General features: G+C 34.4%; 1 protein-coding gene across 1 annotated transcript in view; it reads left to right on the forward strand.

The window, feature by feature from the left end:
* Window positions 1-7,678, forward strand: part of LOC128246699 (uncharacterized) — a 58,368-nt gene extending 50,690 nt beyond the window's left edge. Inside the window, exon 10 of the mRNA XM_052965050.1 lies at window positions 3,611-7,678. The gene's annotated coding sequence lies outside the window, so the exon portion shown is untranslated. The remainder of the gene's footprint in view (window positions 1-3,610) is intronic.
* The last annotated feature ends 8,601 nt before the right edge of the window (window positions 7,679-16,279 follow it).

The following is a 16,279-nucleotide window of genomic DNA, read 5'->3' on the forward strand; positions in this document are numbered from 1 at the left end:
TTTACAAAATCATCAAATTCAATAAAGATTAAGATCAATACACAGAAACTGTGTACTATATACAGATTGGTAGGGGTCACTTATCCAATAAAATTAAGGGTCACTTGTCCAGTAAAATACCAGTTATTGGAGATTACTTATGTGTATTGTCTGCCATAAGGTGTCCAAATGACATAATTATGATTCATTAATGACATAATCATGATTCATTATATATTTTTCATTTGTCACCTAACACCTATCTTTATGGCATCCCTTAAATTAACGATGTGTGAATAAAGAACAAACAAACGATTGCATAGCACCTGCTATCATGGATAATTGGAGTATTGTCTCAGAATTTTGGGGAGTTTATAATAAGGAAGTCAATAAATGAAATCAAAGGATTGTTATTTCTCAACTCATTTTATTGGAAAGAAAACACTATAACACGATTTATCCAAGCACTCTGACAAATATTTTGTCTGACTATGTCCTATCACTAAAGCCATTGTTTATAAAAAAAAATGATAAATTTATTCCAATCACAAACATTGCAATCAATATAATATGCACATGTAATAACTACAAATTTAATCTAACAAAATAACCAAATTTACTACACGAAATATATATACCTACCCTTTTTACTCATTTTTCCTTTCAATTTATAATTTCAAAAGGATCATTTTATATATTTGGGATTGTTTGTTCTGATGAATGTATTGGATACGGAAAGATCAAATGTTGTTTTTTTGCATTAAAAGTTAAACTATTAAACAAATTTAACATCTGAGGTTTATCCCTTTACAAAATATATTAATAATTATCTATATTTCTCATTTTGCAATAATGGTAAGAACTTATAAATCCTTTTCAATATTACAATACAAATCATCAATTCAGACATTTTACAACTACCAAAAAATGGTTTAGTTTTTCATCTTATGATGAAATGAAAGTTATTAAAAGTAATTCTGTGTTTGGTTTTATAATCCTCATGCTTCTTCAGGTAATCTTAAAATTTATATTTTGTTATTGTTGTTCTGTGTCTTTGCTTTCCCCGATTTCAAAGTTTTCATAAAAGAAATAATAAATTGTTTCTTTATAAATCTAGATATTAAACCATTAAACTAATTTTAATGATTTGAAATAAGGTTCTTTTCCCTATTCAAACAAAACAAAAAGTTTACAAACAATCAATTTGGTTTTAATTCTAAAAGCAAAATTCAAAAATAAAGTGAATTAACTATTTTTCACTTGACTAAACTTCATAAACATAATAATTTATTGATTTTAACAATAAAATTTCACTGTCAATATTTTTGTTCTTATTCTATATTGTATGCGTTTCTCAACATCCTTCTTTGTGTATGTTGTATGCAAATGTGAAAACCCTTCTTTGCCTATGTTGTATGCGTTACACTATTTCTTTGTTGTATGCATTTCATACCGACCCCAAATAGGGTTGGGGAAAACTTAAGGTTCAAATTGGGAAACCGAAAACAAAGTCATAGATTTTAACCTTTGATAATATCTTGATGAAATTGATGCCACTGTATCAGCCCGAACACCATATTTAGTGATGATTGGACAAATGCTTTTAAATGCATTGAATTTACACGATCAATTATACATAATTTATATAATTCAAGAACAATAGCTCCTCAGTGACTTAAGCGATATGACCTGTTATCGAAATTGTCTGAGAAATTATGCACAAACACATTTTGACCAAATTTGGTGATGATTGGACAAATGATTCTAAAATTAATGATAGGACAACTGACTGGACTCTGAAAGCCTGCCCATCCCCCAGCCTTAACACGTCCAGTTCTAAAAACCGGCGTATATAAACCATGAGAGATAGTTTAAAGAATCTTGGTATAAATGTTTGATGGTATTATGCGCATTAGCATTGCAAGATATAGAAATCTTGCATCAATAGTAATTGAGTAATTCCCCTTCTTGGACTTTAAAAGTATTTTCATTTTAACTCAAAGGCAATCTTTGATATTGAAATGAGAGTTTGGTACACATGTTCACAGAGACAACAATACTATGATATGCATGTTCCATGTCAAAAATGCAGTTTTCCCATTATGCAAATTATTAAACAACTATTTTAAAAGGAAAAATAAAAATATTAGAACTATTGAATTATTATAATGTAACAATAATGACTGTTTTGAATGTGTTTTTTTGGGATTGAATGAATATATCAAATCATTAAATAAATATTTGGTAGCAATGAAAAAAATTAACAAAAAACAATAAATATTTCACGGTATCGAATTATTATATACAAATAAACAATATCTATTAACGATATAATATTGCAACGTTTGTCACGCCATGTTCGTCCTTTCATTCATAAAAAAGTACCGTTAATATGATACGATTGTGTATTATCATAGTATCATGTTATGAACAGAACAAGTCATACAATATTAAGTCATTGAAATTGAAGCGAATCTAAATCTCTAATTTTTGTGTCGCCTGAAAAGACGACATATAGGGGTTACTTTTGTCAGCGGCGGCGGCGTCCGCGTCCCATTTTCGCTTGTCCGGGGTATATCTCCTAAACTATTAGTGTTATCAACTTGAAACTTCATATGTACATAGATCTAATTGAGGGCAAGTGCAGTGCACAAGAACTGTTACTCTTGCTTCCATATTTTTAGAGTTATTGCCCTTTGTTATTTTTCATGCTTAAAGTTTTGTCCGGGGCATATCTTGTAGAATATAAGAGTTATCAGCTTGAAACTTCATATTTAGATAGATCTCATGAAGGGCAAGTGCAGTGCACAATAACAGTAACTCTTGCTTTCTTAGTTTTAAAATTATTGCCCTTTGTTAATTTACATGCTTAAAGTTTTGTCCGGGGCATATCTTGAAGAATATAAGAGGTATCAACTTGAAACTTCATAGCTAGATAGATCTCATTGAGGGCAAGTGTAGTGCACAATAACAGTAACTCTTGCTTTCTTAGTTTTAAAGTTATTGCCCTTTGTTAATTTTCATGCTTAAAGTTTTGTCCGGGGCATATCTTGAAGAATATAAGAGGTATCAACTTGAAACTTCATAGCTAGATATATCTCAGTGAGGGCAAGTGCAGTGCACAGTAACAATAACTCTTGCTTTCTTAGTTTTAAAGTTATTACCCTTTGTTAATTGTCATGCTTAAAGTTTTGTCCGGGGCATATCTTGAAGAATATAAGGGGTATCAACTTGAAACTTCATAGCTAGATAGATCTCATTGAGGGCAAGTGCAGTGCACAAGAACCGTTACTCTTGCTGCCATATTTTAGGGTTATTGCCCCTTGTTAATTTTCTTGCTTAGGTTTTGTCCGTGGCATATCTCGTAAACTATAGGAGGTTTCAACCTGAAACTTATTCCGTAGGTATATCTGATTGAGGGTTCAAATGCCACCTACACTTGAAAGTTAAATGGCAACATCATTGTCTATAAATGAATAAAATGCCAATCTAACAGCTATAATGTCGACAGTAAATAATTCGTCAGGCGACACACCCGACTCGCGGAGTTCTAGTTAAATTAGGCAAATACGTACCAATGAGGTTGTTCTCAATCTAAAATAAAGCCAAACTAATTTGAAATTTGTTTTAGGTTTGATAGAAGATCCAACATTCGATTCTACGAAGCAATGTAACGATATACGTACAGGTGATATCGTCATGAAATATGGTGAAACTTCAAAAATAACTCTAGGTCGAGTAGCATGTTCCTCTGGTAGCTATAACAAAGGCGGCTTAGACATGAGCGATATGATCGAAATTGAATCAATTGATGAGGATAAAAAGTTTTCTGAGATCGGTGATTCAGGTGCGTTTGTGTATATTTTAAACAAAGACATTGTTCCTAAGGAACAAAGGTCGGATGATGATAAACGATTTACTGAAGGACAAGATGCTTTTCTGATTGGAATTATCTGCCTTGGAGTTAATAATACTTCCTTTTGCACAAAGATGATCGCAAATATTGCCGGGTTACGAAATGGAAAAAAAAAATGAAATGATTCCAAGAGTTTTATGACGTCATTTTAACATTGCGCAATGATTCGGTCATGATGTGACGTCAGCAGCGTGGAATATGGCCTATTGCACTGAAGTGGAATACGGACTTCCGTATTTTCGAAATGTTTTACGTTTGAATGTATGATGGGTATATGTCAAATATGCGTTCCGTTTATTAGCAACTATAAATTAATTGCTAGATTTTCATCCCCGCACGCCGTTCTTTTTTCTGCCGCCCTTTAAATTTCATTGACTCAAAAAAATGTTGAACTGAAGTCTGTATTTGTGTATCGGTTCAATACTGTCCGGGAACGACGTTTATACATACCTATATCACACGGTGACGATGTATAACAATCACATGTGAAAAAGGAGAATTATTATTACGATCGTGTTCGTGGTTCGTCTAGAAACACATGTATAATGTTCCTTATACAATAACAAAGAGCATGAGCACATATTCAACGGTGAAACAGTCATGTGAGAAAATAAAAAAAATAATGTTGCACCCACTCCCCTTAGAAAAAATGGATGAAAATCTATAGCAAATAATTTATATATAGCCTTACTATAAAGGATAATTTCACGAAGAAATATTGATTTGTTTTATAACATTGTTTATATATATGTTTGTATCATACGCTCTCAATATCTACAAAAGTGATTGTTTTTCATGTATTTATTGTTTGCATACCAGATTAAAGCTGCACTCTCACAGATTGAACGTTTTGACAACTTTTTATTATTTTTTGTCCTGGAATGAGCCAATTTTTTTGCGAAAATCCATGGAAACCTGTGTTATAAGACTGCTGACAAAAAAGCAGATTTTTATATTTAAGTTCAAAAATTGATGTGTTATGCTTTTTTCTTAAACCGTAAGTAACGATTAAAACCATTAAACATTAATTTTCGAACGGAAATATGAAAATCTTCGATCTGATTTGTTTTTTGTCATCAATCTTTAACACTGGTTTGCAGATATTTCCGCAATTTTTTTTCTCTTTCCAAGACAAAAATAAAAAAAGTTGTAAAAATGGTATATTTGAGAGAGCGCAGCTTAAAGTCTCACATGGTCATTGGCCTATTGTCGCATACTTGCTTGGACACTGGACCCATCTTGTACAGTAGACACCGTTAAATTAATATTATGTTCATATATTTAGAAATGAAGTGTTTTTATGTATTATTCAGTTCTCTTAGGCCCAAATTCTCACCAACCCCTTGTAACAAGATAAAGGGTGGGTTTTTTTCTGTATTAGTATAATTTGTATACTATTCGCCTTATAAAGATTTTTGAGATTTTTAAGGAAAATGTTTTCAAAATAATCCTGATAAAAAACAACCTCTTCTTCTTATTTTACATCAAGCTTAGTAGATTATTCAGCTAAATGAAATACTTAAGATTTTACGAGAAATTGGGACCTATTACTCAAATGCGTTGCTATAAAACTATATTCAAAATGTTAGACAAACGTAAGATCATTTTATCTTGTACACTGAGCGTTTTTAAAAACGCACTCATCCAATATAAAAATTATATTTGATGAAAAAAAAACAATCCTAATAATTTATTTTTATTATTATAATTATTATACCATTAAGTTATATGACCCAAATGGAACTTAATTCACATTCAATGAGTTTGATGGGAATATAGTTTTGAATGACATGCGTTACGTTCTTAAAGTCCCCTAGTGTTGTTCGAATTCTTGCTATGCTACTATGGGGTCAAAATTGAGTAAGCTGAGTCAGTTTTTGAGTGAGATATAATAGAACGATTTTTGCGATTTATTTAACGAACCAGACGAAGTGGTTGAACGTCATTAGTATGTATTAATAAAAAAATGCTCTGTACGACGCATTACCATTTGTTTTGGTAAAATGCTCTAACCGTTTAAAAGGTTGAATTAATAGTTAATATACTGCCCCCAGGGTCTGCTTTTATCTACCTATTCACCTGATAACGCTGACTGCTGAGCTACCAAAGTAAATGTTAAGCAAATTTGAAAAATACTGTGACTCTCCATTGGACAAGATATAATTTCGAACACTTAACAGGCCAATCGATGGTAAGGTGAATTCACGAGTTATCATTTAAAGATTTAACCAGATTGTTTAAGCTCTTCTTAATTGGACTATTTTCACCGTTTCTGTCGCATGTAGTCTATCAACAAAAAATGGTTCAACGAGCTTTAAGTCCAACTTTACAATAATGTCATCTTCAATTCTATGGGTGTTAATACAATGGAAACATTTCAAGTATGCGCTTGTTTAAAAGTATGCCTTGTTGAGCTGCCTTAGGGATGGCAAGGAGTTGATCTGCATGCCTATTTTTTAACAATATAATCAGAAACCACGGACCCTATTCATAATATTTTACAGAAATGTTCCTTTGGTAATCATTTGCTAAATTCTTTCAACCTGCGTTGGCTGTTTAGCAGCTTTCAGCTCTACTACATGTATATGGAATCTCACAAAATATAGCTTCATGTAGACAATTATTCTTGATGTTGGTTGGGGCAGGGTGGATTTTCTATTTACGCAAAAAGTTGTAATACAACTTTTGTGAGGAGAATAGAGATATTTTGTTTAGCCTTTTTTGTTGTTGTTTTTCATGCAATTTGTGTTTTTGTTATTGAATGTCTATTTAGTGTTAGTGTCTTCAACGTTTTGATATAATTATGTGTAATGGAAGTATTTCAAACTTGATTATTATAGCATATTATATTAATGAAAGCAATATTGTTTGTTTCACAAACTGTAGAACCAATTATAATGTTGACTGTAGAACCAATTATAATGTTGAAAAATAAACGTTTTACATTGTAATGAAATCAGATTGGCATAAATGTGGTAAAGTTATCGCCCTTCATAATAATAGTAAAAACCGCTTTTAGGTTATGCTCGTGTTAAAAGTAAAAAATAAAATGTGTTTCAAGATTTAGTATTTTTCCATTGTAAATCCACCCCTCATTTCCATCAGTAAAGGGGATATTTCATACCTGGAAACAAATGCCTTAAACCGTTCATTATATCCTTGTTAGGACATTTGACAAAGGTAATTGCATTTAAATGATCAATTAAATACGTTTCAAAGTTTCATAAATTTTGAATTTGCATCGAAAAAAACCCTACTATAATCAAAACTTGTGCTTAATTGTCCGCATTGGAAACAATAAATGCACAATTATTACTGTGACAGTTTAATGAAATATATATATTGTATATATATGAATACCTCACACTTTTAATAAAAATTAATGGATCATAGAAGAAAAAGGTTTGAAAAAAAGTCGGTTCTATAGTCTGTAAAGCACAAAACTGATAAGTTTGTATATTTATACTATCTGTTGGCCTTTTTTATGTGTGATATGCATTTTTGTATACACGTTTACGTCGTCATTATATAAAATTACATATTGGTTCAATTTTTTACATGTGCCATGCAATCAAGTTACGAATAATATGTGATGCTTGCAAATCCAATAATTTCTTTGATTCGTTTTAATATGCGAATCAATGCCATATATTCATTTTAGTAAAGATACATTTATTTTATTACCTTGTTGTTTAATATATTTCTATATATATATTCATATTTCGGTTTTATTTTTGACATGTGCTATATAATCAGTTTATAAATAAATGTCATGATATCAGATCCAAGAATTGCGTTCGTTCTTTCAATGTTCTAGGCAATGCCAAGTAGATGCAAGTCAATACCAAGTTGGTGTTAAGTATATGCAAGTCAATGCCAAGTAAATGCAAGTAAATGCTTATAGATGACAGTCAATACTAAGTAGATATAAGTCAATGCCAACTGGATTCTAGTCAAAGCCAATATATGCAAGTCAATGCCAAGTAGATGCAGGTCAATGCCAAGTAAACAAAAGTCAATGCCAAGTAAATACAAGTCAATGCCAAGTAGATGCAAGTCAATGCCAAGTAGATGCAAGTCAATGCCAAGTAAATTTAAGTCTATGCCAAGCCAATGCTAGGTTAAACCAAGTCAACACAAGTCAATACCAAATAGATACCAGTCAATGCAACGCAGATGCACGTCAATGTCAAGTAGAATTAAGTCAATGCCAAGTAGATGCAAGTCAATACCGAGTAGATGCAAGTCAAAACCAAGTAGATGCAAGTCAATGCCAAGTAGATGCCAGCCAATGCCAAGTAGATGCCAACCTTAGCCAAGTAGATGATTTCAATACAAAGTTGATGCAAGTCAATGCAAAGTAGATGCTTGTCAATGCCAAGTAGCTGCAATTCAATGTCAAATATATGTAAGTCAATGCCAAGTATATGTAGGTCAATGCAAAGTAAATGTAAGTCAATGCAAAGTAGATGCTGGTCATAACAAATAGATGCAAGTCAATGCCAAGTAGATGTAAGTCATTGCCAAGTAGATGCAAATCTATGCCAAGTAGTTGTAGTTCAATGCCAAGTAGATGCAAATCTATGACAAGTAGATGCTAGTCAATACCAAGTAGATGCAAGTCAATACCAAGTAGATACAAATAAAAGCCAAGTAGATGCAAATCAATGTCAAGTAGATGTAAGTCAATGCCAAGTAGATGAAAGTCAATGCCCAGTAGATGAAAGTCAATGCCAAGAAGATGAAAATCAATGTCAAGTAGATGCAAGTCAATGCCAAATATAAGCGAGTCAATCCTACGAAGATGCAAGTCAAAGCCAAGTAGATGCAAATCGATGTCAAGAAGATGCAAGTCAATGCCAAGTAGATTTAAGCCAATACCAAGTAGACGCAAGTCAATGCCAAGTAGATGCAAGTCAATGCAATGTAGATGTTATTCAATGCCAAGTAGATGCTAGCCAATGCCAAGTAAATGCTATTCAATGCCAAGTAAATGCTAGTCAATGCCAAGTAGATACAAGTCAATGCCAAGTAGATGCTAGTCAATGCCAAGTAGATGGTTGTCAGTGCCAAGAAGATGCAATTATATGCCAAGTAGAAGCTAGTCAATGCCAAGTAGATACAAGTCAATGCTAAGTAGATACAAGGCAATGCCAAGAAAATGCAATTATAAGCCAAGAAGATGTTATTCAATGCCAAGTAAATGCTATTAAATGCCAAGAAGATGCTATTCAATGCCAAGTAGATGCTAGTCAATGCTAAGTAGATGGTTGTCAATTACAAGAAGATGCCATTATATGCCAAGTAGATACAAGTCAATGCTAAGTAGATACAAGAAGATGCAATTATAAGCCATGAAGATGCACTTCAATGCCAAGTAAATGCTATTCAATGTCAAAAAGATGGTATTCAATGCCAAGTAGATGCTAGTCAATGCTAAGTAGATGGTTGTCATTTCCAAGAAGATGCACTTATATGCCAAGTAGAAGCTAGTCAATGCCAAGTAGATACAAGCCAATGCTAAGTACATGCAAGTCAATACCAAAACGATGCAAGTGTCAATTCCAAGAAGATGCAATTATATGCCAAGTAGATACAAGTCAATGCTAAGTAGATACAAGGCAATGCCAAAAAGATGCAATTATAAGCCATGAAGATGCACGTCAATGCCAAGTAAATGCTATTCAATGTCAAGAAGATGCTATTCAATGCCAAGTAGATGCTAGTCAATGCTAAGTAGATACTAGTCAATGCCAAGTAGATACTAGTTAATGCAAAGTAAATGCTAGTCAATGCCAAGTAGATACAAGTCAATGCTAAGTAGATACAAGTCAATGCCAAGAAGATGCAAGTCAATGCCAAGTAAATGCTTTTCAATGCCAAGAAGATGCAATTATATGCCAAGAAGATGCAAGTCAATGCCAATGCAATTCTATGTTAAATAGGTTCTAGTCAATACCAAGTAGATCCTAGTCAATGCAAAGTTGATGCTTGTCAATGGCAAGTAGATGAAAGTCAATGCCCAGTAGATGAAAGTCAATGCCAAGAAGATGAAAATCAATGTCAAGTAGATGCAAGTCAATGCCAAATATAAGCGATTCAATGCTACGAAGATGCAAGTCAAAGCCAAGTAGATGGAAGTCAATGTCAAGAAGATGCAAGTCATTGTCAAGTGGATGCAAGTCAATGCCAAGTACATGTAAGCCAATGCTAAGTACATGCAAGTTAATACCAAAATGATGCAAGTAAAAGAACAGCAGATGCAAGTCAAAGCCAAAAAGATGCAAATCGATGTCAAGTAGATGCAAGTCAATGCCAAGTAGATTTAAGCCAATGCCAAGTAGATGCAAGTCAATGCCAAGAAGATGCAAGTCAATGCAAAGTAGATGTTATTCAATGCCAAGTAGATGCTAGCCAATGCCAAGTAAATGCTATTCAATGCCAAGTAAATGCTAGTCAATGCCAAGTAGATACAAGTCAATGCCAAGTAGATGCTAGTCAATGCCAAGTAGATGGTTGTCAATGCCAAAAAGATGCAATTATATGCCAAGTAGAAGCTAGTCAATGCCAAGTAGATACAAGTCAATGCTAAGTAGATACAAGGCAATGCCAAGAAAATGCAATTATAAGCCAAGAAGATGCTATTCAATGCCAAGTAAATGTTATTCAATGCCAAGAAGATGCTATTCAATGCCAAGTAGATGCTAGTCAATGCTAAGTAGATGGTTGTCAATTCCAAGAAGATGCCATTATATGCCAAGTAGATACAAGTCAATGCTAAGTAGATACAAGAAGATGCAATTATAAGCCATGAAGATCCACGTCAATGCCAAGTAAATGCTATTAATGTCAAGAAGATGCTATTCAATGCCAAGTAGATGCTAGTCAATGCTAAGTAGATGGCTGTCAATTCCAAGAAGATGCAATTATATGCCAAGTAGAAGCTAGTCAATGCCAAGTAGATACAAGTTTATGCTAAGTAGATACAAGTCAATGCCAAGTAGATGCTAGTCAATGCCAAGTAGATGGTTGTCAATGCCAAGAAGATGCAATTATATGCCAAGTAGAAGCTAGTCAATGCCAAGTAGATACAAGTCAATGCTAAGTAGATACAAGGCAATGCCAAGAAAATGCAATTATAAGCCAAGAAGATGCTATTCAGTGCCAAGTAAATGCTATTCAATGCCAAGAAGATGCTAGTCAATGCTAAGTAGATGGTTGTCAATTCCAAGAAGATGCCATTATATGCCAAGTAGATACAAGTCAATGCTAAGTAGATACAAGGCAATGCCAAGAAAATGCAATTTTAAGCCAAGAAGATGCAAGTCAATGCCAAGTAAATGCTATTCAATGCCAACAAGATGCTAGTCAATGCTAAGTAGATGGTTGTCAATTCCAAGAAGATGCCATTATATGCCAAGTAGATACAAGTCAATGCTAAGTGGATACAAGGCAATGCCAAGAAGATGCAATTATAAGCCATAAAGATGCACGTCAATGCCAAGTAAATGCTATTCAATGTCAAGAAGTTGCTATTCAATGCCAAGTAGATGCTAGTCAATGCTAAGTAGATGGTTGTCAATGCTAAGTAGATACAAGTCAATGCCAAGACGATGCAATTATAAGCCAAGAAGATGCAAGTCAATGCCAAGTAAATGCTTTTCAATGCCAAGAAGATGCAATTATATGCCAAGAAGATGCAAGTCAATGTCAATGCAATTCTATGTTAAATAGATGCTAGTCAATACCAAGTAGATCCTAGTCAATGCAAAGTTGATGCTTGTCAATGGCAAGTAGATGGTTGTCAATGCCAAAGTGATGCAATTATATGCCAAGTAGATGCAAGTCAATGCCAAGTAAATGCAATTCTATGTCAATGAGATGCTAATCAATGCCATGTAGATGCAAGTCGATGCCAAGTAGATAATAGACAATGCCAAGTAGATGGTTGTCAATGTCAAATAGATGCAATTATATGTCAAGAAGATGCAAGTCAATTTCAAGTAGATGCAATTCTATTTCAAGTAGATGCTAGTCAATGCCAAGTAGATACTAGTTAATGCAAAGTAGATGCTAGACAATGCTAAGTAGATGCTTGTCATTGACAAGTAGCTAGAAATAAATGCAAAGTAGATTATAGTCGATGCCAAGTAGATGCTTGTCAATGACAAGTAGCTAGAAATAAATGCAAAGTAGCTGATAGTCAATGCCAAGTAGTTGCTAGTCAACGCCAAGTAGATGCGAGTCAATGCCAAGAAATTGCTAGTCAATGCCAAGAAAATGCAAGTCAATGCCAAGTAGATGCTAGTCAATCCCAAGTAGATACAAGTCAATGTCAAGTAGATGCTAGTCAATGCCAAGAAGATGCAATTATAAGCCAAAAAGATGCAATTCAATGCCAAGTAAATGCTATCCAATGCCAAGTAGATGCTAGTCAATGCCAAGTAGATGCTATTCAGTGCCAAGAAGATGCTAGTCAATCCCAAGTAAATGCTATTCAATGCCAAGTATATGCTAGTCAATGCCAAGTAGATGCAAGTCAATGCCAAGTAGATGCTAGTCAATACCAAGTAGATGGTTGTCAATGCCAAGAAGATGCAATTATATGCCAAGTAGAAGCTAGTCAATGCCAAGTAGATACAAGTCAATGCCAATGCAATTCTATATTAAATAGATGCTTGTCAATACCAAGTAGATCCTAGTCAATGCAAAACTGATGCTTGTCAATGGCAAGTAGATGGATGTCAATGCCAAGTTGATGCAATTATATGCCAAGAAAATGCAAGTCAATTCCATGTAAATGCAATTCTATGTCAAGGAAATGCTAGTCAATACCAAGTATATCCTAGTCAATGCAAAGAAGATGCTAGTCAATGCCAAGTGGATACTAGTCAATGACAAGTAGCTAGAAATAAATGCAAAGTAGATGATAGTCAACGCCAAGTAGTTGCTAGTCAATGCCAATTAGATGCTTGTCAATGGCAAGTTGCTAGAAATCAATTCAAAGTAGATGATAGTCAATGCCAAGTAGATGCTTGTCAATGGCAAGTAGCTAGAAATAAATGCAAAGTAGATCCTAGTCAATGCCAAGTAGTTGCTAGTCAATGCCATGTTGATGCAACTTAATGGCAAGGAGAGGCAAGTCAATGCCAGTAGATGCTACTCATGTAATTATAGACAAGTTTATGCCAAGTAGATTCAAGTTGAATGCAAGTAGATGGCAGACATTGATAAGTAGGTGATAGTCATTGTCGAATAGAAAAAAGTCGATTCTTAGTAGGTGCTAGTAATTGTCGAGTGGATATTAGCCAATGCAAGTAGATGCTGGTCCTCTTCATGTAGAAGTCTGTATGTATGTTCTATAAGTACAATGTGTTATGATAATTATTTTCATTTTACACTAGTCTACGAATTACACTAAGTATTTTAGATCATAATTATAACGTTGTGTTTTATGAGTAAATGCTCTATATGAACTATTTGAGTACACGTAAAAAGTCCACTATTCTACCGCGGGACGACTGATCATACGGAACCAGATACAGTATGTGTGTACCACGTGATAATTGTGTCATAAATGCTTTGTCGGAAGGCAATATATACACTATAAAACTATTTTTGGTGCATTCGTCAGAATCGATCTACCTTAATTTAATGAACAGAACATTTGAAAAGTCCTCGATTGTCATTGCCCCGAAAGCGGCGTACCTAGCGTTACGCAAATACTCGAGCGCGTACTACTGAAAAAATAACTGAAAAAATAACAAAAGTTTTAATTGCGATTTTTATGTAAAATCCCACTCCTTACCCGGGTAAGGCATAATGATACTCATAATAGTAACATGTAAAGCAAATGTGACAGTTTAGTACAAGACGTTATGGTTGAAAAAAGGCCGGAATGTTTCATCTTTGATTGAATTTAACACGTGTTTTGTGTAAAACATTAGCGTTTTTAAAGCACAAAAAGCAATAAAATATACGCCTAATTGCACAGTCAAAAAAATGGGTGTGATGCCCCCGGACCCCCCTACAAACTGGTTGCGAGTACATGCTAGATATCTCTAGGTACGCCCCTGCCCGCACATAAATTCAGACATTGACTGATTTTATGTCATTACGTTCGGCGGTTTTCAGGGCCCTGTTACGATAATCCGCCATTCGAAAACCACGGAAAAGTTTCGGAAACACTCAGTTTAGCTATTGTAATGTTTCTGGAATCATGAAGGCCATAGCCCGGAAAGTAAACATTTCTGGATAGTGCAGTTGGGCGTAGGTTTGTATGTTATACGTACAAAGTACATAGTATTGTCGTCTGAAAAGTAAGCTACGTCTTCATACTTAGTTTGAGATTCAAATAATAGGATAATCAATTAAACGTCTATTTTGCATATTTAAAGAATGAAACAAATCAACTTCTTCTGTATCAGCGTAAGTTATAAAGTATTTTACTATTTACGGGTTTCGTGTTATGCACCAGTCAATTGTAACCACGGCCCCCAGGTCCGGGGAATAGCGAGGACTTTGACTTTTGGTCCAGCCAACCCCGGCTTAAATCCCCGCCGTGCGGGGACGAACAGATGGTAAAATGCCCCCGCCATCCCAGGGACCAGGCTAGGTAAGGCCACATTCACCGCTATATTTAAAGTGAAGACAAAACCACCGCATTCACCCGACACTGTGGGGCCACCTGAAAGGTAAAAACACGGCTCATTTCCCTGGCTATCCCCGGTGTACCCCCGGACCTGGGGGGGGGGGGGGGCGTGGTTACAATTGACTGGTGCATTATCGCTATTACTTCTTTAGGCATTCAGAACTCCTCGGCCATTTTTTTCAAAAACAACCTTGGATGTATGCCGGTACATCAGTTGAAGTAGATTAAATCGTTAATTAAAATTAGTGTTTTAGAGTTGTATTTATTGATATAAGTTTAAATTGATTACCAGTGGAGTGTATTATTGCAAACATAATAAAGATTCCCAAGAGTTAAGACATAAAGTTTAACTGCTAAATTAAATTACTACACGATCTACTTGCAGCGGACTTAAACGTAACTCTTTTTAAGTATGTAAACCGTCCAAATACATCCAAGGTTGTTTTTGAAAAAAATGGCCGAGGAGTTCTGAATGCCTAAAGAAGTAATAGCGATAATGCACCAGTTAAAGAACCAGGGTAGCTCTAACCAGGGTTACACCCTGTCTGTGCACTATGCTCCAACAACCTAAAATAACTAACAATCTTAACGGAGCACTCGCCGAACGTTGCGTTACAGCTTCTAGTTTTCAGGTTCGGACAACCGTTGGGTTTCTTTATGGCCTCTTTTGGCGTTTTGTATGCTGGTCCTGTAAGATAAAGCATATGTGTTGTAGTGTTTCTGGTTTTACGTTCTTAGTTTTTAGAATAATTAAACATTGAACCATAATACTAATTTCTAATCATTTGATTTTGTAAGCAATCATTGTTAATCGCGTGTATGTATTACTGAGTTCATATTTAATTTTTGGGACAATGCAGTCCGAGAATAGGTTTGTAGTATAATTTAGTGTAGCGTGGTCGAGCTAGCTGGGGAAGAAACGTTACACTATCTCCTCGCCGTTTGCTTAATTTTCCATCACTTCTACTAGTTTCTAGTTTGACACTTTTCTATCATTTGACACTTTTCTATCATTTGACACTTTTCTAGCTCCCTTTTCTTATCTAACTGTGTCTTCTTCATTTCTGGAGACTGCCGCTAAAAAGCTTTGGTAGTCAAGTATATTAATGTTTTATAGCAAACGCTATCTTATGCAAAAACAATATGAACCTGTACGTACATGTCAAACATAGGAGGAGGAACATTATACGAAAGGGTCACATCCCATCCAATCCTAACCACCAGACCCTGGATACGGCTTAATTTTGAACGGAATCAGGAATAACATTCAGTATAATATTGCTTATTTAAAGCTGCACTCTCACAGATTGAACGTTTTGACAACTTTTTTTATTTTTTTGTGTTGGAACGAGCCAATTTTTGCGAAAATGCATGGAAACCAGTTTTATAAGACTGCTGACAAAAGTATTTCAGTTCAAAAATTGATGTTTTATACATTTTTCTTAAACCGTTAGTAACGGTTTAAGCCATAAAACATTAATTTTCGAACGGAAAATGAAAATCTGCGATCTGATCTTTTGTCAACAATCTTTTATCATTGGTTTTCAGATATTTACGCAAACATTTGCTCTTTCCAAGACAAAAAATAAAAAAAGTTGTAAAAACGGTATATCTGTGAAAGTGCAGCTTACATCCCAAATATTGCTTGATTATCAAATATCATCGGTTCCATATTCAAATTTGTAGTTGAAATAAATAAAGATACATTTCAAAATGTCTGTATAACAACATAA

The sequence above is a fragment of the Mya arenaria genome, chromosome 9 (assembly GCF_026914265.1).
Source record: "Mya arenaria isolate MELC-2E11 chromosome 9, ASM2691426v1".
Taxonomy (NCBI): Eukaryota; Metazoa; Mollusca; class Bivalvia; order Myida; family Myidae; genus Mya; species Mya arenaria.